Genomic DNA, 23992 nt, shown 5'->3' with positions numbered 1-23992 from the left:
TCTCCTCCCCCACCCTCTCTCTCTCTTCTCCCCCACCCTCTCTCTCTCTCTTCTCCTCCACCCTCTCTCTCTCTCTCCTCCCCCACCCTCTCTCTCTCTCTCCCCCACGATTTCCCGAGGCTCTCCCCCCGCGATTTCCCGAAGCTCTCCCCCCCCCGCGATTTCCCGAGGCTCTCCCCCCGCGATTTCCCGAGGCTCTCCCCCCCCGCGATTCCCGAGGCTCTCCCCCCGCGATTTCCCGAGGCTCTCCCCCCCCGCGATTTCCCGAGGCTCTCCCCACCCCCGCGATTTCCCGAGGCTCTCCCCCCCGCGATTTCCCGAGGCTCGCACCCCCCGCGATCTCACGAGGCTGTGTGCTGGCGTCACGGGGGCCGTGCGCATGCGTGCCGGCGTCAAGGCATGCGTGGTTGCCGTTTAAAAAAAAACCAGAGCGGGCTCTCGCGGGCGGGCGGCGCATGCGCGGTCAGTGCCAGCACCGCGAGGCGGCCCGCGGGGAGTAGGCAGGGAAACCCAGCGGGCTGGCGGCCGTTGGAGCGGGGAGTAGGCAGGGAGACCCCGCGGGCTGGCAGCCGTTAGAGCGGCTCACTTCGGGCCCCGACACCGTCAAACCTGAGAGGGGGAAGTAGAGAGAGACAGAGAGGGAAGAGGAGAAGGAGAGAGAGGGAAGAGGAGAAGGAGAGAGAGAGAGGGAAGAGAGAGAGATAGAGAAATTTTTGGAGCTTCAGGCCTGCCTGCAGCGGGCCTGGAGACCAGCACCGAGTCCCCCCTGCGCGAGGGTGAGGAGGAGGGAGGGGGGGTTGCTAAACACAATATAAAACTGAAATAAATTGTTAATTAATTCCCTAACACATAATTCAAATATTTACCTTAGTTCCCTAACACACAGAAAGTGTGGGGGAAAAAATTGTGGAAAATCAAGATGGCGGCCACTCTCCTCGGTTCAGAAGGATAAGGCCCGCCCACACATGCACCGATTGGTCGACCGGTCAGGTCACCCAAGCGTAGGATTGGTCAATCGTCGAGTCACTCGACACTCAACTGTAGGAAGACCTCGAGGTCACACGGTCGCTAATGAGATGCTAATGAGCGGAACGCTGAACGTTTTTGGGATACCGCGGGCGGGATTTTTGTGCGGCCAAAACGTAAATACGCCGATGACCGGTCCGGAATCGCAAGCTTTCTTTTGAGGCGACGCGCGCGTCAGTACACTCTGTAACTTCCAAACGCATCGAGACCAGGCGGACAGACAGACAGACAGACAGACAGAAAGACAGACAGACAGACAGACAGACAGACAGACAGAAGAGCCGCTTTATATATATAGATTAAGGGCAAGAGGATAACTAGGGAAAGAGTAGGGCCCATTAGGGACCAAAGTGGCAATCTGTGTGTGGAGCCAGAAGATGTTGGTGGGGTTTTAAATGAACTTTTTGCATCTGTGTTCACGATGGAGAAGGACGATGTAGACATAGAAATTGGGCAGGGGGACTGTGATATACCTGAACATATTAGCATCGAGAGGGAGGAGGTACTAGCGGTTTTAGCAGGCTTAAAAGAGGATAAATCCCCTGGCCCGGACGAAATGTATCCCAGGCTGCTGTGTGAGGCAAAGGAGGAGATTGCAGGGGCTCTGACACAAATTTTCAAAACCTCTCTGGCCACAGGGGATGTGCCAGAGGACTGGAGAACAGGTAACGTAGTACCATTATTCAAGAAGGGTAGTTGGGATAAACCAGGGAATTTCAGGCCAGTGAGCCTAACATCAGTGGTAGGGAAATTATTGGAAAAAATTCTGAGGGACAGAATTAGTCTCCACTTGGCGAGGCAAGGATTAATCAGGGATAGTCAGCATGCCTTTGTCAAGGGAAGATCATGTCTGACCAATTTGATTGAATTTTTCAAGGGTGTGACTAGGTGTGTGGATGAGGGTAGTGCAGTGGATGAGGTTTACATGGATTTCAGTAAGGCTTTCGATAAAGTCCCGCACAGGAGACTGGTCAAGAAGGTAAGAGCCCAAGGGATCCAGGGTGCCTTGGCACATTGGATCCAAAACTGGCTTAGTGGCAGAAGGCAGAGGGTGATGGTCGAAGGTTGTTTTTGTGACTGGAAGCCTGCGTCCAGTGGGGTACCGCAGGGATCGGTGCTGGGTCCCTTGCTGTTTGTGGTCTACATTAATGATTTTGATGTGAATGTAAAAGGTATGATCAATAAGTTCGCAGATGAAACGAAAATTGGTGGGGTGGTAAATAGTGAGGAGGGTAGCCTCAGTCTGCAGGATGATATAGATGGGTTGGTCAGATGGGCGGAACAGTGGCAAATAGAATTTAACCCTGAAAAGTGTGAGGTGATGCATTTTGGAGGGACTAACAAGGCAAGGGAATACACAATGAATGGTAAGACCCTAGGAAAGACAAAGGATCAGAGGGACCTTGGTGTGCATGTACATAGATCCCTGAAGGCAGCAGAACAGGTGGATAAGGTGGTTAAAAAGGCATATGGGATACTTACCTTCATTAGCCGAGGCATAGAATATAAGGGCAGGGAGCTGTACAAAACGCTGGTTAGGCCACAGCTGGAATACGGTGTGCAGTTCTGGTCACCACACTATAGGAAGGATGTGATCGCTTTGTAGAGGGTGCAGAGGAGATTCACCAGGATGTTACCTGGGCTGGAGTGCTTCAGCTATGAAGAAAGACTGGACAGGCTGGGATTGTTTTCCTTGGAGCAGAGAAGGCTGAGGGGGGACCTGATTGAGGTGTACAAAATTATATGGGGCATAGATAGGGGAGATAGAAAGGAACTTTTTCCCTTAGTAGAGGGGTCAATAACAAGGGGGCATAGATTCAGGGTAAGGGGCAGGAGGTTTAGAGGGGATTTGAGGAAGAACTTTTTCACCCAGAGGGTGGTTGGAATCTGGAACTCACTGCCTGAAAGGGTGGTAGAGGCAGGAACCTTCACAACATTCAAGAAGCATTTGGATGAGCACTTGAAATGCCATAGCATACAAGGCTACGGACCAAATGCTGGAAAATGGGATTAGATTAGACAGGGCTTGATGGCCGGCGCAGACGCGATGGGCCAAAGGGCCTCTTTCTGTGCTGTATAACTCTATGATTCTATGACTCTATGTAATTCCCCGTTTTCTCTCTACCACCCTTTTCGAACAGTGGGGTAACATTAGCTACCCGCCAATCCATGGGTACAGTTCCAGAGTCTATCGAATTTTGGAAGATGACCAGCAATGCATCTACTATTTCTATGGCCACTTCCTTAAGTACCCTAGGATGTAGATTATCAGGCCCTGGGGATTTATCGGCCCTCAATCCCATCAATTTCCCTAACACCATTTCCCTACAAATATTGATTTCTTTCAGTTCCTCCCTTTCATTAGACCCTATGATCCCCAACATCTTTGGGAGGTTAATTGTGTCCTCCTTTGTGAAGACAGAACCAAAGTATGTATTTAATTGGCCTGCCATTTCTTTGTTCCCCATTATAAATTCCCCTGATTCTGACTGCAAGGGACCTACGCTTGACTTCACCAATCTTTTTCTCTTCACATATCTATAAAAGGTTTTATAGTCAGTTTTTATGTTCCCTGCAAGCTTACTCTCATACTCTATTTTCCCCCTCTTAATTAATCCCTTTGTCCTCCTTTGTTGGATTCTAAACTGCTCCCAATCCTCAGGTTTATTGCTTTTTCTGGCCAATTTATATGTCCTCTCCTTGGATCTTATGCTATCCCTAATTTCCCTTGTTAGCCACGGTTGAGTCACCTTTTTTGTTTTATTTTTATGCCAAACTGGGATGAACAAATTCTGTAGTTCATCCATGCGATCTTTGAATGTTTGCCATTGCCCATCCACCGTCAACATTTTGAGTGACATTCCCCAATCAATCCTATCCAACTTGCACCTCATACCATCGTAGTCTCCTTTATTTAAATTCAGGACCCTAGTCTCTGAGTCAACTATTTCACTCTCCATCTTAATGAAGAATTCTATCATATTATGATCGCTCTGACCCAAGGGGCCTCGCACAGCAAGATTGCTAATTAATCCTTTCTCATTACATAATACCCAGTCTAAGATGGCCTGGTCTCTAGTTGGTTCCTCAACATATTCGTCCAGGAAACTATCCCGTATACACTCCAGGAATTCCTCCTCCACAGTATTGTTACTAATTTGGTTAGCCCAATCTATATGTAGATTAAAGTCACCCATGATAACTGCTGTGCCCTTATTGCACGCTTCTCTAATTTCCCGATTAATGCATTCCCCGACCTCCGCATTACAGTTTGGAGGTCTATATACCACTCCCACTAACGTTTTCTGCCCCTTGGTATTTCTCAGTTCTACCCATACAGATTCCACATCATCAGAGCTAATATCCTTCCTTTCAATTGTGTTAATCCCCTCTTTAACCAGCAATGCTACCCCACCTCATTTTCCTTTCTGCCTATCTTTCCTGAATATTGAATGCCTCTGGATGTTGAGTTCCTAGCCTTGGCCACCCTGGAGCCATGTTTCCGTAATCCCAATCATATCATATTCGTTTACCTCTACTTGCACAGCTAATTCATCCACCTTATTACGAATGCTCCTCGCATTAAGACACAAAGCCTTCAGGGTTGTCTTTTTAACACTCTTAGATCTTTAAGAATTATTATTTACTGTGGCCATGTTTGATTTAAACCCTTGATTTCTCTGACTGCCACTTCTGTTTTTCTCCTTCCTGTCTTTTGCTTTTATCCTTGTTTCCCTTTCCTCTGTTTCCCCGCTCAGGTTCACAACCCCCTGCCATTTTAGTTTAAACCCTCCCCCAGAGCACTAGCAAACACTCCCCCTAGGACATCGGTCCTGGCCCTGCCCAGGTGCAAAATTTCCGGCTTGAACTGGTCCCACCTACCCAGAACTGGTTCCAATGTCCCAGGAATTTGAATCCCTCCCCCTGGCACCACTCTTCTAGCCACGTATTCATCTGAAATATCCTTCTATTTCTACACTGACTAGCACGTGGCACTGGTAGCAATCCTGAGATTACCACCTTTGAGGTGCTGTTTTTTAATTTACCTCCTAACTCCCTATATTCAGCTTTCAGGACCTCATCCCGTTTTTTGCCTATATCGTTGGTACCTATATGCACCACGACAACTGGCTGTTCACCCTCCCCTTCCAAAATGTTCTGCAGCCGCTCTGAGACATCCTTGACCCTTGCACCAGGGAGGCAACACACCATCCTGGAGTCTCGTTTGCGGCCGCAGAAATGCCTATCTATTCCCCTTACAATAGAATCCCCTATTCTAGCACGGTGGCATCGTGGTTAGCACTGTTGCCTCACAGCGCCAGGGACCCGGGTTCGAATCCGGCCTCGGGCGACTGTCTGTGTGGAGTTTGCACATTCTCCCCGTGTTTGCGTGGGTTTCCTCCGGGTGCTCCGGTTTCCTCCCACAGTCCAAAGATGTGCGAGTTAGGTTGATTGGCTATGATAAATTGACCCTTAGTGTTAGGGGATTAAATACGTGGGGTTACGGGGATCAGGTGGGATATGTGTCGGTGCAGGCTCGATGGGCCGAAATGGCCTCTATCTGCACTGTGGGGTTTCTGTGATTCTGTGATTACTATAGCTCTCCCCCTCTTTTTCCTCCCGTCCTGTGCAGCAGAGCCACCCCTGGTGCCAGGAAGCTGGCTGCTGCTGCCTTCCCCTGGTAAGCCATTCCCCGCATCAGTATCCAAAGCGGTATATCTGTTTGAGAGGGGGGTGGCCACAGGGGACCCCTGCACTACCTGCCTGTGCCTAGTACTCTGCCCGTTGGTCACCCATTCCCTTTCTGCCTGTGCCACCTTTATCTGCAGTGTGACCAACTGATTAAACATGTTATTCACGATGTCCTCAGCATTGCGAATGATCCAGTATGTATCCAATCGCTGCTCCAGCACCGCAATGCGGTCTGCCAGTAGCTGCAGCTGGAAACAATTCCTGCACACATAGTTGTCAGGGACACAGGAAGTGTCCCTGAGTTCCCACATAGCGCAGGAGGAGCATACCATGGCAACGGGCTGTCCTGCCATGACTTACCCTTTAATTAATTGAAATTAAATTAAATCAAATCAATCCCACCAATTACACTGCAGATAAATGATATATTTTAGGGCCTGGTTTACCAACAGTCCCCACTGCACCACAGAGACCCTAGAAACTATAAACCACGGAGTTAATGTTTAAAAAAGAAAGAAATACTCACCAACCAATCACTTACCTGCTTTCTGGTGACATCACACTTTGATTACTTTTTACTTCTCTCCCTCTCTGAGATTGGAGATTGGTAAACCTACCTGAGCCTCGCCGCTCGCGTTTCCCGCCGCCGCCACTGCCGCTGCCACTGTGAGGCCTACCTGGTCTCTGTGGCCTTTTAAAGCCTCGCCGCTCGCGTTTCCCTCTGCACTGAGGCCTACCTGGTCTCTGGGGGCCTTTTCAAGCCTCGCCGCTCGCGTTTCCCGCCGCTGATGCTGATGCTGTGCAGCCTACCTGGTCTCTGGGGGCCTTTTAAAGCCTCGCCGCTCACGTTTCCCGCCACTGATGCTGACGCTGTGCGGCCTACCTTGTATCTGGGGGCCTTTTAAAGCCTCGCCGCTCGCGTTTCCCGCCGCTGCTGCCACTGACGCTGTGAGGCCTACCTGAGCCTCTGGGGCCTTTTAAAGCCTCGCCGCTCGCATTTCCCGCCACTGATGCTGACGCTGTGCGGCCTACCTGGTCTCTGGGGGCCTTTTAAAGCCTCACCGCTGGCGTTTCCCGCCACCGCTGCTGCCGCTGACGCTGTGAGGCCTACCTGAGTCTCTGGAGCCTTTTAAAGCCTTGCCGCTCACGTTTCCCACCGCCGCTGCTGCCACTGTGAGGCCTACCTGGTTTCTGGGGGCCTTTTAAAGCCTCGCCGCTTGCGTTTCCTGCCGCCGCTGACGCTCGAGGGGCCAAATGGCTGACTCCTGCTCCTATTTCATATGTTCTTATGATGAGCTCCTATTTGGTCGCTAGTTGTCCCCACCATTCCTTTAACTATCCTTTTACTTTTCATATGTTTATAGAAGATTTTTGGGTTCTCTTTTATGTTACCCGCTAATCTTTTCTCATATTGTCTCTCTGCCCTTCTTACATCCTGTTTCAATTTCCCCGCACTCTCTGTATTCTGCCTGGTTTTTGATTGTATTCTGTACCTGACATTTGTTGTAAACCTCGTTTTTCTGTTTTATTTTAACCTCGATATCCTTTCTCATCCAGGGAGCTCGAGCTTTGGATGCCCCATCTTTCCTCCTTATGGAAATATGTTTGGTTTGTACCTGAACTATCTCAGCCTTGAACGCCTGCCATTGGTCATTCACTGTTTTCCTGGACAATCTTTGTTTCCAGTCCACCTGTGCTCGATCCCTTCGCAAATCACTGAAATTGGCCCTCTTCCAGCTGGGTATTTTCACCGTTGATTTTTCTTTGTCCCTTTCCATAACTACTTTAAACCTAATGATATTGTGATCACTGATAACCAGATCCATAAGAACATAAGAACATAAGAAGTAGGAGCAGGAGTAGGCCATACGGCCCCTCGGGCCTGCTTCGCCATTCAATAGGATCATGGCTGATCCGAATCTAGACTCACGTCCATTTCCCTGCCCTCTCCCCATAACCCCTAATTCCCTTATCTGCTAGGAAACTGTCCATCTCCGATTTAAATTTATTTATTGTTGCAGCTTCCACAGCTCTCTGGGGTAGCAAATTCCATAGATTTACTACCCTCTGAGTGAAGAAGTGTCTCCTCATCTCAGTTTTGAATCGGCAACCCCTTATTCTAAGATTATGCCCCCTAGTTCTATTCTCACCCATCAGTGGAAACATCCTCACCGCATCCACCCGATCAAGCCCCCTCACAATCTTATATGTTTTGATAAGATCACCTCTCATTCTTCTGAACGCCAATGAGTAGAGGCCCAACCTACTCAACCTTTCCTCATACATCAACCCCCTCATCTCCGGAATCAACCGAGTGAACCTTCTCTGAACCACCTCGAGAGCAAGTATATCTTGTCTTAAATATGGAAAACAAAACTGCACGCAGTATTCCAGGTGTGGCCTCACCAATATCTTGTATAACTGCAGCAAGACTTCCCTGTTTTTATACTCCATCCCCCTTGCAATAAAAGCCAAGATTCCATTGGCCTTCCTGATCACCTGCTGCACCTGCATACTAACTTTTTGTGTTTCATGCACCAGGACCCCCAGAGCCCTTTGTACTGTAGCACTTTGCAGTTTCTCTCCATTTAGGTAATAACTTGCTCTTTGATTTTTTCTGACAAAATGCATAACCTCACACTTTCCAATATTATATTTCATCTGCCAAATCTCTGCCCACTCACTTAGCCTGTCTATGTCCTTTTGCAGGTTTTTAATGTCCTCCTCACTCACTGCTTTCCCTCCCAGCTTTGTATTGTCGGCAAACTTGGATATGTTGCACTCGGTCCCTTCCTCCAAATCGTTAATATAGATTGTAAAGAGTTGGGGTCCCAGCACTGACCCCTGTGGAACACCACTAGTTACTGATTGCCAGCCCGAGAATGAACCATTTATCCCAACTCTTTGTTTTCTGTTACATAGCCAATCTTCCACCCATGCCAGTATATTACCCCCAATCCCGTGATTTTTTATCTTGTGCAGTAATCTTTTGTGTGGAACCTTGTCAAATGCCTTTTGGAAGTCCAAATACACTGCATCCACTGGTTCCCCTTTATCCACCCTGTATGTTACGTCCTCAAAGAATTCGAGCAAATTTGTCAAACATGACTTCCCCTTCATAAAACCATGCTGACTCTGTCCTATTAAATTATGTTTATCCAACTGCTGTGTTACTGTTTCCTTAATAATGGACTCCAACATTTTACCAACCACAGATGTTAGGCTAACTGGTCTATAGTTTCCAGCTTTTTGTCTACTTCCCTTCTTAAATAAGGGTGTTACATTAGCAGTTTTCCAATCTGCCGGGACCTTTCCTGAGTCCAGGGAGTTTTGGAAAATAATCACCAATGCATCCACAATCCCTACCGCCACTTCTCTCAAGACCCTAGGATGTAGGCCATCAGGTCCGGGGGATTTATCCGCTTTAAGTCCCATTATTTTACCGAGAACCATCTCCTTAGTGATTTTAATCGTGTTTAGCTCCTCCCCCCCCCCCCCCCCCCCATTGCCCCCTGTTTGTCCAGTGTTGGGATATTTTTAGTGTCCTCTACTCTAAAGACTGATACAAAATATTTGTTCAGCGTCTTTGCCATCTCCATGTTCCCCACCACTAGTTTCCCGGTCCCATCCTCTAAGGGACCAACGTTCACTTTAGCCACCCTTTTTCTTTTTATATAGCTGTAGAAACTCTTGCTATCTGTTTTTATATTTCCCTCCTGCCCCAGAACCGATGAGAGACCCTTTAAATGTTCTGACTGTGTAAAGAAGTTTCAGAGTTCATCCAACCTGCTGAGTCACCAGCGAGTTCAAACAGATCCTCAAAGAAAGGAAGATGTTTTAGAAAGGCTGGCAGCACTAAAAGTTCGCAGCCATCTCAGAGTAATCACAGAATCACAGAAACCCCACAGTGCAGATAGAGGCCATTTCGGCCCATCGAGCCTGCACTGACACATATCCCACCCAATCCCCGTAACCCCTACACCAACACATATCCCACCCTATCTCCGTAACCCCACACATTTTAATCCCCCTAACACTAAGGGTCAATTTATCATAGCCAATCAAACTAACCTGCACATCTTTGGACTGCGGGAGGAAACCGGAGCACCCGGAGAAAACCCACGCAAACACGGGGAGAATGTGCAAACTCCACACAGACAGTCACCCGAGGCCGGATTCGAACCCGGGTCCCTGGCGCTGTGAGGCAACAGTGCTAACCACTATGCCACTATGTCCCTTTAATTACAATCTTGTGGAACAAGAAGAATCACTGTCCCTTTAATTACCACAAATCCCTGTGTGGAGGAGAAGGGAGATACAGTCTGCCCCAGTAACTGTCGCAGAACAGAATTAACGACCCTGTCCCATAAGGGCTTGACCCTCCCCCACTCCCTGCTTTTCCTCAAGTGTCTCATCCTTAAAATTCTTATCCTTGTTTTCAAATTCCTCCGTGGCCTCGCCCCTCCCTATCTCTGTAATCTCTTCTAGCTCCATCCACAACTCCGCCCCCCCCCCCCGAGATATCTGCGCTCCTCTCATTCTGGCCTCTTGAACATCCCCGATTTTAATCACTCCACCATTGGTGGCTGTGCCTTCAGCTGCCTGGGCCCTAAGCTCTGGAATTCCTTCCTTAAACCTCTCCATCTCTCTACCTCTCTCTCCTTCTTTAAGATGCTCCTTAAAGCCTACCTCTTTGACCAAGCTTTTGGTCGTCTGCCTGAATATCTCCTTATGTGGCTCGGTGTCAATTTTTGTTTTATAACGATCCTGTGAAGAGCCTTGGGACATTTTGTTACATTAAAGGCGCTTTATAAATACAAGTGGTTGTTGTTGTTTCCTGAAATTAATAATAAATTCCCTAGAGGGAAAAACACTTGTACTTTTACTCCCAAATATTAAAAAGTTTGTTCTACAGAAGCACGGGGTTTATCTGCTTTTATTCATGAATTTAAAAAGTCTCTATTAAAACCTGAGCCAGTGTGTTGAGAGACAAAGAGCATTGTGTCCAATAAGGGGAATAAAGGCCCATAGCCTCCCCTGGCCCCGGGCCCTGAACAAGGGACTGGAGAAACTCACTGCCCTGCGGATCAGACAATCAGCCGGCGCTAGTCCCGCCCCTCGGGCTCCCCGATTGGTTGGAGGACCCGCCGCCGGCTTGCTCCTCCAGCCCCGCCCTGCTCGATCCCTATTGGTCAGAAGCTCCCGTCAATCAGGCCGCGGGCCCAGATCACATGTCCCTCACCGACTTTACAAGGAAAGTTTTTAATACCTCTTAATGTCTATTCACTTCTTTTGTTCCCTCCCCAGCCCTGCCTTTCAATCTATTTCATTTCCTTTCCAGTTTTGAAAAAGGGTTTGACCCGAAACGTTGACTCTAATTTCTCTCCGCGAATGTTGCCTGGCCTGCTGAGTTTTGCCAGCATTTTCTGTCGTTATTTCGGATTTCCAGCATCTGCAGTATTTTGCGATTTTACAAAGAAAGACTCGTGCAGTCGCCGGGCGATGCTGCAGGTCGGCGGGAGCGGGGTCGGGAGATTAATAAACTGCGGGTAGGCCGCGCCACAGGGTTTATAAAGTTGGAGAATGGCCTGAGGCCCGAATGAGATCCAGCAGCCCGGTCTGTGTTCCGCCAGACGGCAGCGGTGAGCTTTTTCTCGGTGACAGGCCCGGGTTAAGTGCTGCCATCTTGGTTCCACCTGCAGCATGGCACATGCGCAGCCAGCTTGGTACAGGAACAGTGAGTGGGCGGGGTTTCAGGGTCCCAGTGACGAGGAGAGACAACCATTGACTCATTGATTTTATTCTCACTCTGCACACAGCGGGTGTAGAACTGAACCCAACCAGAGTAGAGGGAGGGGGAAAACTGGGAGTGGAGGAAAGAAATGTTGGAGATGGTGCGATGGGTTTGGATTTCAACACAGGGAGGAGGGAGAGTGTGTGGGATGGGGATTTACAGCTTTGGGGGAACAAGAGAGGAAAGAATGTTCCATACAAACTAGAATTGTCTGTTTTGAATTTCTATCCTGTACTTACAGTGATGGCTTTTGTAAACTGCTTTTACAGGGTATAAGAAGGGGAGGATTTGCAGATGAGAAACTCAAACCAAACATCACAAAAGATCTGACAGAATCACTCAATTCATCAGGACCTGAATATCGTCAGCCTTTTTCTCTGTTCTGTCTGTGGGAAAAGATTTCAAATATCAATGTGACTGGAAAAGCACCAAGACACACACACCCGAGTGAGAGTGTTCCAGTGCACTGACTTTGGAAAGAGCTTTAGCCAGTTGCACAGCCTGAAAAATCATTGCACCATTCACAGCGGGGAGAAACCGTACACGTGTTCTGTGTGTGGATGAGGCTTCAACCAATTGTCCAACCTGGAGGGACACAAGGACACCCACACCACGGAGAAACCGTGGAAATGTGGGGACTGTGGAAAGGGATTTTGTTGCCCATCCCACCTGGAAACTCATCGATGCAGTCACACTGGGGAGAGGCCATTCACCTGCTCCACGTGTGGGAAGGGATTCACTCACTTTTCCTACCTGATCAGACATCAGCGAGTTCACACTGGAGAGAAACCGTTCTCCTGCTCCGTGTGTGGAAATGGATTCACTCATTCAACCACACTGCTGCAACACCAGCAAGTTCACACTGGGGAGAGACCGTTCACCTGCTCCGTGTGTGGGAAGAGACCGTTCACCTGCTCCGTGTGTGGGAAGAGATTCACTCAGTCATCCACCCTGCGGAAACACCAGCTTATTCACTCTGATAAAAAACCTTTTAAATGTTCTAAGTGTGAGCTGAGCTTTAAAAGTGCAAGTTGTTTGCTGAGAGACCAACGCACTCACACCGGGGAGAGGCCATTCACTTGCTCTGTGTGTGGGGCAGGATTCACTAACTCATCCAACCTGCTGACACACCAGCGAGTTCACACTGACGTGAGACCTTTTAAATGCCCAGACTGCGGGAAGTGCTATAAAAGTTCCAGGGAACTGATATTCCATCAACGTGTTCACACTGACGAGAGACCGTTCAGGTGCTCTCACTGCGGGATTGGGTTCAGGTGATCATCTGAACTCTCTGTACACCAGCGCTCTCACACTGGAAAGAGGCCATTCACCTGCTCCGTGTGTGGGACGGGATTCACTGATTCATCCAACCTGCTGAAACGCCAGCGAGTTCACATTGACGAGAGACCTTTTAAATGCTCGGACTGCGGGAAGTGCTATAAAAGTTCTGGGGAACTGATACACCATCAACGTGTTCACACCGATGAGAGACCATTCAGGTGCTCTCACTGTGGGGCTGGGTTCAGGCAATCATCTGAACTCACTGTACTCCAGCGAGTTCACACAAGTCGGATTGAGTTTAAGCAGAGTTTGGTAAGTGGCAGAAAAAGTCTTTTAAGTGCATTTACTGAATTTTAGTGAGTAAAAAAGTTAATTATTTGAAGTAAGTTTAATTTTTTAGAGTAAATTAAGCTGTTGTGGAGTTTAAACCGGAAGTAGAATCCGGGTATAAAAAGGGGCGGGCTTAGTGCGGTAGGCTGAGTGCAAGTCGCATTGAGCCTAAGCAGAGTTTGGTAAGTGGCAGAAAAAGTATTTTAAGTGCATTTACTGAATTTTAGTGAGTAAAAAAGTTAATTATTTGAAGTAATTTAATTTTTTTTAGAGTAAATTAAGCTGTTGGGTAGTTTAAACCGGAAGTAGAATCCGGGTATAAAAAGGGGCGGGCTTAGTGCGGTAGGTTGAGTGCAAGTCGCATTGAGCCTAAGCAGAGTTTGGTAAGTGGCAGAAAAAGTCTTTTAAGTGCATTTACTGAATTTTAGTGAGTAAAAAAGTTAATTATTTGAAGTAAGTTTAATTTTTTAGAGTAAATTAAGCTGTTGTGGAGTTTAAACCGGAAGTAGAATCCGGGTATAAAAAGAGGCGGGCTTAGTGCGGTAGGCTGAGTGCAAGTCGCATTGAGTTTAAGCAAAGTTTGGTAAGTGGGAGAGTTCGGGCAAGTGGGAGGTGAGGGGGTGCTTTTTGCTCTGTTTTGCTTCCCTCTCTCAGGCTAATCCAACACTGCGGAAGCAGAGCAGCGAGACAATTCAACCGGACAGGTCCCCCAGACAGCATTCACGAGGGAGGTTGGTGATCAGCTGGTTGGTAGGTCCACCTCCTTCTCTTCTATACCTTTAAGTTGGTAAGTCCTATTAAATAGTGGTGTAATATTATGATCTATATCGGGGCAGAGGGTCTTCATAACTAATAATAAGAAATTTAATTAATTACATAGATATGGGTGAACAGGTGATGTGTCACTGTTGCGAAATGTGGGAGCTGGTGGACCCCATTGAGGCTCACGGTGATTACATTTGCAATAAGTGTTTGCTGCTAGAGGAACTCAAGCTCCATGTTAAAGAGCTTGAGACCGAGCTTCAGACACTGCGACACATCAGGGAGGGGGAGAAGTTCCTGGACTCTATGTTTCAGGAGGTGGTCACATCTATGCAATTAATTAATGCAGATGTAGTCTGTGGTCAGGGACAGGACGGTGTAACTACGAGTGAGGCAGGTACAGGGATCCAGAAGGTGGTGTTGAAGGAGCCGCAGCCCTTGCTCTTGTCAAGCAGGATCGAGGTACTTACTCCCTGTGAGGGCGGGAGCGGGGACCTCAGGGAGGATGAGCAACCTGGCCACAGCACCATGGTACAGGGGGCCATTCAAGTGGAGGGAGTAAAAAGAAATGTTGCAGTGGTAGGGGATAGTATCATTAGGGGGATAGATAGGGTTCTCTGCAGTCGAGAGCGGGAGTCCCGAAGGCTGTGTTGCCGGCCCAGTGCCAGGGTTAAGGACATCTCTTCTGGGCTGGAAAGAAACTTGGAGTGGGAGGGGGAGGATCCAGTTGTCGTGGTCCATTTTGGTACAAACGACGTAGATAGGACAAGGAAGAAGGTTCTGTTAAAGAAGTGTGAGCAGCTAGGCGTCAAATTAAAAAACAGAACCTTAAGGGTAATAATCTCTGGTTTATTACCTGAGCCACGAGCGAATTTGGCTATGATAAATAAAATTAAAGAGTTAAATGCGTGGCTCAAAGACTGGTGTGGGAGAAATGGGTTTTGCTTCTTGGGACACTGGCACCAGTACTGGGACAGCAGGGAGCTGTTCCGTTTGGATGGACTCCATTGGCCAGTGCTGGGACTAGAGTCCTGGCGAATCATATAACTAGGGCTGTAGAGAGGGCTTTAAACTAATTAGTGGGGGGGAGGTTTCCAGAGAACAAATAATAGAAATGACAACGGAGAAGGTCATAGACTTAGGTAGCAGTGGGGGAATTAAAAAACAGAACGTGTCAGGAAGGGACAGAAGGTATGGAGTAAAAGATAAAGTAGTAAAAGGGGAAAAAACAGGAACTAAGTGTCACAAAACATATTTGAAAGTTCTTTATCTGAATGCACGTAGCATTCGTAACAAAATGAATGAGTTAACGGCACAAATAACTACATATGCGTATGATCTTGTGGCCATTACAGAAACATGGCTGCAGGGTGACCATGACTGGGAATTAAACATACCAGGTTATTTAACAATCAGGAAGGACAGGCAGGAAGGGAGGGGAGGTGGGGTGGCTATGTTAATAAAGGAAGGAATCACTATAATACAGAGAAATGATATTGGGTCAAAGGAGCAGGATAGTGAAACAGTTTGGGTGGAGATAAGGAATAATAAGGGGAAAAAAACACTAGTGGGCGTAGTCTATAGGCCTCCAAACAGTTGCAACTCTGTTGGATGGAGTATTAATCAGGAAATAGTTGAGGCTTGTAATAAGGGAACTGTTATAATTATGGGGGATTTTAACTATCATATTAACTGGACAAATCAAATTGGGCAGAGCAGGCTTGAGGATGAGTTAATTGTGTGTATTAGGGATGGGTTGCTTGAGCAGTATGTAACTGAACCGACCAGGGGGCAAGCAACCTTAGATTTGGTCCTGTGTAATGAGACAGGATTAATTAAAAATGTCCTAGTAAAGGATCCCCTTGGAATGAGTGACCATAACATGGTTGAATTCCATATTCAATTAGAGGGTGAGAAGGTTGGATCTCAAACAAGCGTGCTGAGCTTGAATAAAGGAGACTATGAAGGTATGAGAGCGAAATTGATTAGAGTGGACTGGGAAAATAGATTAAAGGGTAAGACGGTACATGATCAGTGGTGTACATTTAAGGAGTTATTTTACAACATCCAAAAAATATATATTCCACTGAGGAAAAAAGGGTGTAAAAGAAAAGCTAGCCATCTGTGGCTAAGTAAAGTAATTAAGGATAGTATCCGACTGAAAACAAGAGCATATAAGGTAGCCAAATATAGTGGGAGGATAGAAGATTGGGAAGTCTTTAAAAGACAGCAAAAAATAACTAAAAGATTGATTAAGAAAGGGAAGGTAGATTATGAAAGTAAATTAGCAAAAAATATAAAAACAGATAGCAAAAGTTTCTATAGTTATATAAAAAGAAAAAGGGTGGCTAAAGTAAATGTTGGTCCCTTAGAGGATGAGACTGGGAAATTTATGGTGGGAAACATGGAGATGGCAAAAACGCTGAACAAATATTTTGTTTCAGTCTTTACGGTAGAGGACACTAAGAATATCCCAACACTGGACAAGCAGGGGGCTCTGGGGGGGAGGAGCTAAATATGATTAAAATCACTAAGGAAGTGGTACTTGATAAAATAATGGGACTCAAGGCAGATAAATCCCCTGGACCGGATGGCTTACATCCTAGGGTCTTGAGGGAAGTGGCGGTAGGGATTCTGGATGCATTGGTAATAATTTTCCAAAACTCCCTGGACTCAGCAAAGGTCCCGGCAGATTGGAAAACTGCTAATGTAACGCCCTTATTTAAAAAGGGTAGTAGGCAGAAGGCTGGAAACTATAGACCTGTTAGCCTAACATCTGTGGTTGGTAAAATGTTAGAGTCCATTATTAAGGAGACAGTAACGGGACATTTGAATTAACATAATTTAATAGGACAAACTCAGCATGGTTTCATGAAGGGGAAGTCATGTTTGACAAATTGCTTGAGTTCTTTGAGGAAGTAACATACAGGGTGGATAAAGAGGAACCAGTGGACGTAGTGTATTTAGACTTCAAAAAGGCATTTGACAAGGTACCACACAAAAGATTATTGCTCAAGATAAAAAATCACGGGATTGGGGGTAATATTCTGGTGTGGTTGGAGGATTGGCTCTCTAACAGAAAGCAGAGATTTGGGATAAATGGTTCATTCTCAGACTGGCAATCAGTAACTAGTGGTGTTCCGCAGGGGTCAGTGCTGGGTCCCCAACTCTTTACAATCTATATTAACAATTTGGAGGAGGGGACCGAGTGTAATATATCAAAGTTTGCAGATGATACAAAGATGGGAGGGAAAGTAATGAGTGAGGAGGACATAAAAAACCTGCAAAGGGACATAGACAGGCTAAGTAAGTGGGCAGAGATTTGGCAGATGGAATACAATACTGGAAAGTGTGAGGTTATGCACTTTGGCAGGAAACATCATAGAGCAAGTTATTATCTTAATGGCAAGAAACTGGAAAGTACTGTAGTACAAAGGGATCTGGGGGTCCTGGTGCACGCAACTCAAAAAGTTAATATGCAGGTGCAGCAAGTGATCAAGAAGGCCAATGGAATGTTGGTTTTTATTGCTAGGGGGATAGAATATAAAAACAGGGAGGTATTGCTGCAGTTGTACAAGGTATTGGTGAGACCGCACCTGGAATACTGCGTACAGTTTCGGTGTCCATACTTAAGAAAAGACATACTTGCTCTCGAGTCAGTACAAAGAAGGTTCACTCGGTTAATCCCGGGGATGAGGGGGTGGACATATGAGGAGAGGTTGAGTAGATTGGGACTCTACTCATTGGAGTTCAGAAGAATGAGAGGCGATCTTATTGAAACATATAAGATTGTGAAGGGACTTGATCGGGTGGATGCGGTGAGGATGTTCCCAATGATGGGTGAAACTAGAACAAGGGGGAATAATCTTAGAATAAGAGGCTGCTCTTTCATAGAAACATAGAACAGAGGAGTAGGAGTAGGCCATTCGGCCCCTCAAGCCTGCTCCGCCATTCAATGAGATCATGGCTGTTCATCCAAATTCAGTACCCTGTCCCTGCCTTCTCCCCATATCCCTTGGTCCCTTTAGCCTCAAGAAATATATCCAACTCATTCTTGAATATATTTAATGAACTGGCCTCCACCGCCCTCTGTGGCAGAGAATTCCACAGCTTCACCACTCTCTGGGTGAAGAAATTCCTCCTCATTTCAGTCCTAAATAGCTTACCCCTTATCCTTAGACTATGACCCCTGGTTCTGGACTCCCCGGCCATCAGAAACATCCTTTCTGCATCTAGTCTGTCCAGACCTGCCAGAATTTTATAGGTTTCGATGAGATCCCCTCTCAATCTTCTAAACTCCAGTGAGTATAAGCCCAATTGACACAATTTCTCCTCGTACGTCATTCCTGCCATCCCAGGTATCAGCCTGGTGAATCTTCGCTGCACTCCCTCCATGGCAAGAACGTCCTTCCTCAGGTAAGGTGACCAAAACTGCACACAATACTGAAGGTGCGGTCTCACAAAGGTCCTGTACAACTGCAGCAAGACATCCTTGTTCTTGTACTCGAACCCTCTTGCTACGAAGGCCAACATACCATTTGCCTTCTTAACCGCCTGCTGCACCTGCATGCTTACCTTCAGCGACTGGTGCACAAGAACACCCAGGTCTCTTTGCACTTCCCCTTCTCCCAATCTATTGCCATTCAAATAATAATCTGCCACCAAAGTGGATAACCTCACATTTCTCCACATTATACTGCATTTGCCATGTTTCTGCCCAATCACCCAACCTGTCCAAATCGTACTGGAGTTTCATGACATCCTCCTCACAGCATACCCTCCCACCCAGCTTTGTGTCATCTGCAAATTTGGAGATATTACATCCAATTCCCTCGTCCAGATCATTAATATATATTGTGAACAGCTGGGGTCCTAGGACCGATCCTTGCGGTACCCCACTAGTCACTGCCTGCCACTCGGAAAACGACCCGTTTATTCCAACTCTTTGCTTTCTGTCCGCCAACCAGTTCTCTATCCAAGTCAATACCTTGCCCCCAATCCCATGTGCCTTAATTTTGCACACTAATCTCTTATGCGGGACCTTATCGAAAGCCTTCTGAAAGCCCAAATACACCACATCCACTGGTTCTCCCTTATCTATTTTACCAGTTACATCCTCAAAAAATTCCAGTAGATTAATCAAGCATGATTTACATTTGTAAATCCATGTTGACTTTGTCCGATCCTGTCACTGCTTTCCAAACTGAGGTGAGGAGAAACATCTTCACTCAGATGATAGTAGGTCTGTGGAATTTGCTGCCCCAGAAAGCTGTGGAAGCTACATCATTAAATAAATTTAAAACAGAAATAGACAGTTTCCTAGAAGTAAAGGGAATTAGGGGTTACGGGGAGTGGGCAGGAAATTGGACATGAGGCTAGGTTCGGATCGGTCATGGCCCTGTGGGTGGCAGAGTGGGCCCAGGGGCTGTGTAGTCTGGTCCTGCTCCTACTACTTGTGTTCTAATTCTGTGTTAGATTTCAGGAGATGGCTCTATTCACAGGGATTAGTGAAGACCTCAGGAACAGGCTGCCTGCTCGGAGTCCTTCAAGAATAAATTGGGCCTGTTTCTGGCTGGGGTGGAGATCACCTTTTACAGAAGGTAAGCACTGCAGGAAATACAGGGACAGAGTGATCTCCTGGACGAGTTTCGATCGCCTAGATGGGTCGGAGAGGAATTTCCCAGATTTTTTCTCCCAAATTGGCCATTGGGTTTTTTAACTGGTTTTTCGCCTCTTCCAGGAGATCACATGGGTTTGGGTGGGATGGAGAGTGAAAGTAGATTTGAGGTTAGGATCAGATCAGCCATGATCTTATTGAATGGTGGCGCAGGCTCGAGGGGCCGATTGGCCTACTCCTGCTCCTATTTCTTATGTTCTTATCTCCTCTGGAGATCTTCCCCCCACGGCCGCCAACCTCATAGTTCCCCAACCCCGCACAGCCCGCTTCTACCTCCTTCCCAAGATCCACAAACAGGACTGCCCTGGCACACCCATCGTTTCAGCCTGTTCTTGTCCCACCGAACTTAGCTCTTCCTATCTCGACTCTATCTTTTCTCCCCTTGTCCAGTCTCTTCCCACCTACATTCGCGACTCTTCTGACGCCCTCCGCCACTTTAACAGTTTCCAGTTTCCTGGCCCCAAACGCCTCCTTTTCACCATGGACATACAATCCCTCTACACCTCCATCCCCCACCAGGAAGGCCTGAGGGCGCTCCGCTTCTTCCTTGAACAGAGGCCCGACCATTCCCCATCCACCACTACCCTCCTCCGCCTGGCTGAACTTGTTCTCACATTGAACAACTTCTCTTTTGACTCCACTTATTTCCTCCAAATCAAAGGTGTTGCTATGGGTACTCGCATGGGTCCTAGCTATGCCTGCCTTTTCATGGGATATGTGGAACACTCTTTGCTCCAGTCCTACTCGGGTCCCCTCCCTCACCTCTTTTTCCGGTACATTGATGACTGTATCGGTGCCGTTTCCTGCTCTCGCCCTGAACTAGACAATTTCATTCACTTTGCCTCCAATTTCCACACTTCCCTCACCTTCACATGGTTCATCTCCGACTCTTCCCTTCTCTTCCTCGACTTCTCCGTCTCCATCTCTGGGGATAGGTTATTGACCAACATTCACTGCAAGCCCACTGACTCCCACAGCTACCTCGAGGACTACACTTCCTCCCACCCCGCCTCCTGTAAGGACTCTATTCCATTCTCCCAGTTTCTCCATCTCTGCTGCATCTGCTCCGACGATGCCACCTTCCACACCAGTGCTTCCGACATGTGTTTTTTCAGTCCTGACGAAGGGTTTCGACCTGAAACGTTGACTCTATTTCTCTCTCCACGGATGTTGCCTGGCCTGCTGAGTTTTTCCAGCATTTTCTGTTGTTTCTCCAGTAACCTTGTTCAGGGCCCGGGGCCAGGGGAGGCTGTGGGCCTTCATTCCCCTTATTGGACACAAGGCTCTTTGTCTCACAGCACACTGGCTCAGATTTTGCTATAGGCTTTTAAAATTCATGAATAAAAGCAGATAAACCTGGATGCTTCTGTAGAACAAACTTTTTAATATTTGGGAGTAAAAGTACAAGTTTTTTTCCCTCTGGGGAATTTATTATTAGTTTCAGGAAACAACAACAACCACTTGTATTTATAAAGCACCTTTAAAGTAGTAAAACATCCCAAGGCTCTTCACAGGATCGTTATAAAACAAAATTTGACACCAAGCCACATAAGGAGATATTCGGGCAGATGACCAAAAGCTTGGTCAAAGAGGTAGGTTTTAAGGAGCATCTTAAAGAAGGAGAGGTAGAAAGATGGGGAGGTTTAGGGAGGGAATTCCAGAGCTTAGGGCCCAGGCAGCTGAAGGCACGGCCACCAATGGTGAAGCGATTAAAATCGGGGATGCTCAAGAGGCCAGAATTAGAGAAGCGCAAACATCTCAGGAGGTTGTAGGGGCTGGAGGAGATTACAGAGATAGGGAGGGGCAAGGCCATGGTGGGATTTGAAAACAAGGATGAGAATTTTAAGAATGAGACACTTGAGGAAAAGCAGGGAGTGGGGGAGGGTCAAGCCCTTATGGGACAGGGTCACTGATTCTGTTCTGCGACAGTTACTGGGACAGACTGTATCTCCCCCTCTCCTCCACACAGGGATTTGTGGTAGTTAAAGGGACAGTGATTCTCCTTGTTCTGCGAGATTGTAATTAAAGGGACACTACTCTGAGATGGCTGCGAACTTTTAGTGCCGCCAGCCTTTCTAAAACATCTGTGAGGATCTGTGTGAACTCGCTGGTGACTCAGCAGGTTGGATGAACTCTGAAACCTCTTTACAAAGTCAGAACATTTAAAGGGTCTCTCATCGGTTCTGGGGCAGGAGGGATCTGGTTAACAGTGATCACAATATCAGTAGGTTTAAAGTAGTTATGGAAAGGGACAAAGAAAAATCAACGGTGAAAATACCCAGCTGGAAGAGAGCCAATTTCAGTGATGTGAGAAGGGATCGAGCACAGGTGGACTGGAAACAAAGATTGTCCAGGAAAACAGTGAATGACCAATGGCAGGCCTTCAAGGCTGAGATAGTTCGGGTAAACATAGAAACATAGAAGATAGGAGCAGGAGTCGGCCATTCGGCCCCTCGAGTCTGCTCCGCCATTCAATGAGATCATGGCTGATCATCCAAACTCAGTACCCTGTCCCTGCTTTCTCCATATATCCCTTGATCCCTTTAGCCTTAAGAAATATATCCAACTCCTTCTTGAATATATTTAATGAATTGGCCTCCACCGCCCTCTGTGGTAAAGAATTCCACAGGTTCACCACTCCCTGGGTGAAGAAATTCCTCCTCATCTCTGTCCTAAATGGCTTACCACTTATCCTTAGACTGTGACCCCTGGTTCTGGACTCCCCAACCATCGGGAACATCCGATGGTGTTCAATCCAAGCATATTCCCATAAGGAGGAAAGATGGGGCATCCAAAGCTCGAGCTCCCTGGATGAGAAAGGATATTGAGGTTAGAATAAAACAGAAAAAGGAGGTTTACGACAAATGTCAGGTACAGAATACAGTCAAAAACCAGGCAGAATACAGAGAGTGTGGGGGGAATTGAAACAGGATATAAGAAGGGCAAAGAGACAATATGAGAAAAGATTAGTGGGTAACATAAAAGAGAACCCAAAAATCTTCTATAAACATATGGAAAGTAAAAGGATAGTTAAAGGAATGGTGGGGCCGATTAGGGACCAAATAGGAGCTCGTCATACGGAGGCAGAGGGCGTGGCTGAGGTACTGAATGAGTACTTAGCATTTGTCTTCACAAAAGAAGAGGATGAAGTTAATGTCGCAGTAGAGGAGGGGGAGTAGAGAAATTGGATAAAAATAGATAGAAAGGAGGTGCTAAATAGGTTGTCATCACTCAATGTTAACAAGTCACCCGGTCCAGATGTGATGCATCCTAGATTGCTGAGGGAAGCTAGGGTGGAGATAGCAGAAGCTCTGACCACAATCTTTCAATCTCCCTCAGATATATGGGAGTGGTGCCAGAGGACTGGAGGATTGCAAATGTTACACCCTGTTTAAAAAAGGGGAGAGGGATAAACCTGGTAACTACAAGCCAATCAGTCTAATGTCAGTGGTGGGTGAATGACTAGAGACCATTGTCAAGGACAAAATTAATTCTCACTTGGAGAAGCATGGGTTAATAAGGGGCAGCCAGTATGGATTTGTTAAAGGTAAATCATGTCTGACTAACCTGATTGAGTTCTCTGATGAAGTAACAGAGGGTTGATGAAGGTAGTGCAGCAGATGTTGTATACATGGACTTTCTAAAGGCATTTGATAAAGTACCACATAAGAGACTTACTCGGAAAATAGAAGCACAGGGAATTAAAGGGCTGATGGTAATTTGGGTATATAATTGGCTAAGGGAGAGGAGGCAGTGAGCAGTGCTGAGGGATGTTTTTCTGACTGGAGGGAAGTATGCAGTGGGTTCCCCCAGGGGTCGGGATTAGGACCACTGCTTTTCTTGTTATATATAACTGACCTGGACTTGGGTATAGGTGTACAATTTTGAAATTTACGGATGATACAAAACTTGGTAATGTAGTAAATAGTGAGCATAGTAGTAGCAGACTTCAGAAGGACAGAGACAGACTGTGAAATGAGCAGACACAAGGCAGATGAAATTAAATGAGGATAAGTGTGAAGTGATGCACTTTGGGTGAAACAACAGTGAGAGGCTGTATAATCTAAATGGGACTATTTTGAGGGGGTGCAAGAGCAGAGGGACCTGGGGGTCCATATTCACAAATCTTTGAAAATGCAGCAGATGTTGCACCAAGTTGGTGAGGCGGTTCAGAAAGCGTATGGGATACTTGGCTTTGTAAATAGGGCCACTGAATACAAAAACAAGGAAGTTACACTGAACCTTTACAAATCACTAGTGAGGAACATAGGACAGGAGGAGGCCATTCAGCCCCTCGAGCCTGTTCCACCATTCAATGAGATCATGGCTGATCTGCGACCTAACTCCATACACCCGCCTTTGGCCCATATCCCTTAATACCTTTGGGTAACAAAAACCTATCAATCTCAGATTTAAAATTAACAATTGAT

General features: G+C 46.9%; 1 protein-coding gene and 1 pseudogene across 1 annotated transcript in view; one reads left to right on the top strand and one right to left on the bottom strand.

Annotated features, from left to right (window-relative positions):
• LOC147118558 (uncharacterized) overlaps positions 1–23992 on the bottom strand; it is a 186792-nt gene that overhangs the window by 44768 nt on the left and 118032 nt on the right.
• On the top strand, positions 6729–13150 carry LOC147118560 (uncharacterized; annotated as a pseudogene).

Source organism: Somniosus microcephalus, chromosome 4 (assembly GCF_052327205.1).
Source record: "Somniosus microcephalus isolate GS21.2 chromosome 4, FLI_Smic_1.0, whole genome shotgun sequence".
In the NCBI taxonomy this organism is placed as follows: Eukaryota; Metazoa; Chordata; class Chondrichthyes; order Squaliformes; family Somniosidae; genus Somniosus; species Somniosus microcephalus.
The sequence above is the reverse complement of the archived record's forward strand: the minus strand, read 5'-3'. Positions and strand labels throughout refer to the sequence as shown.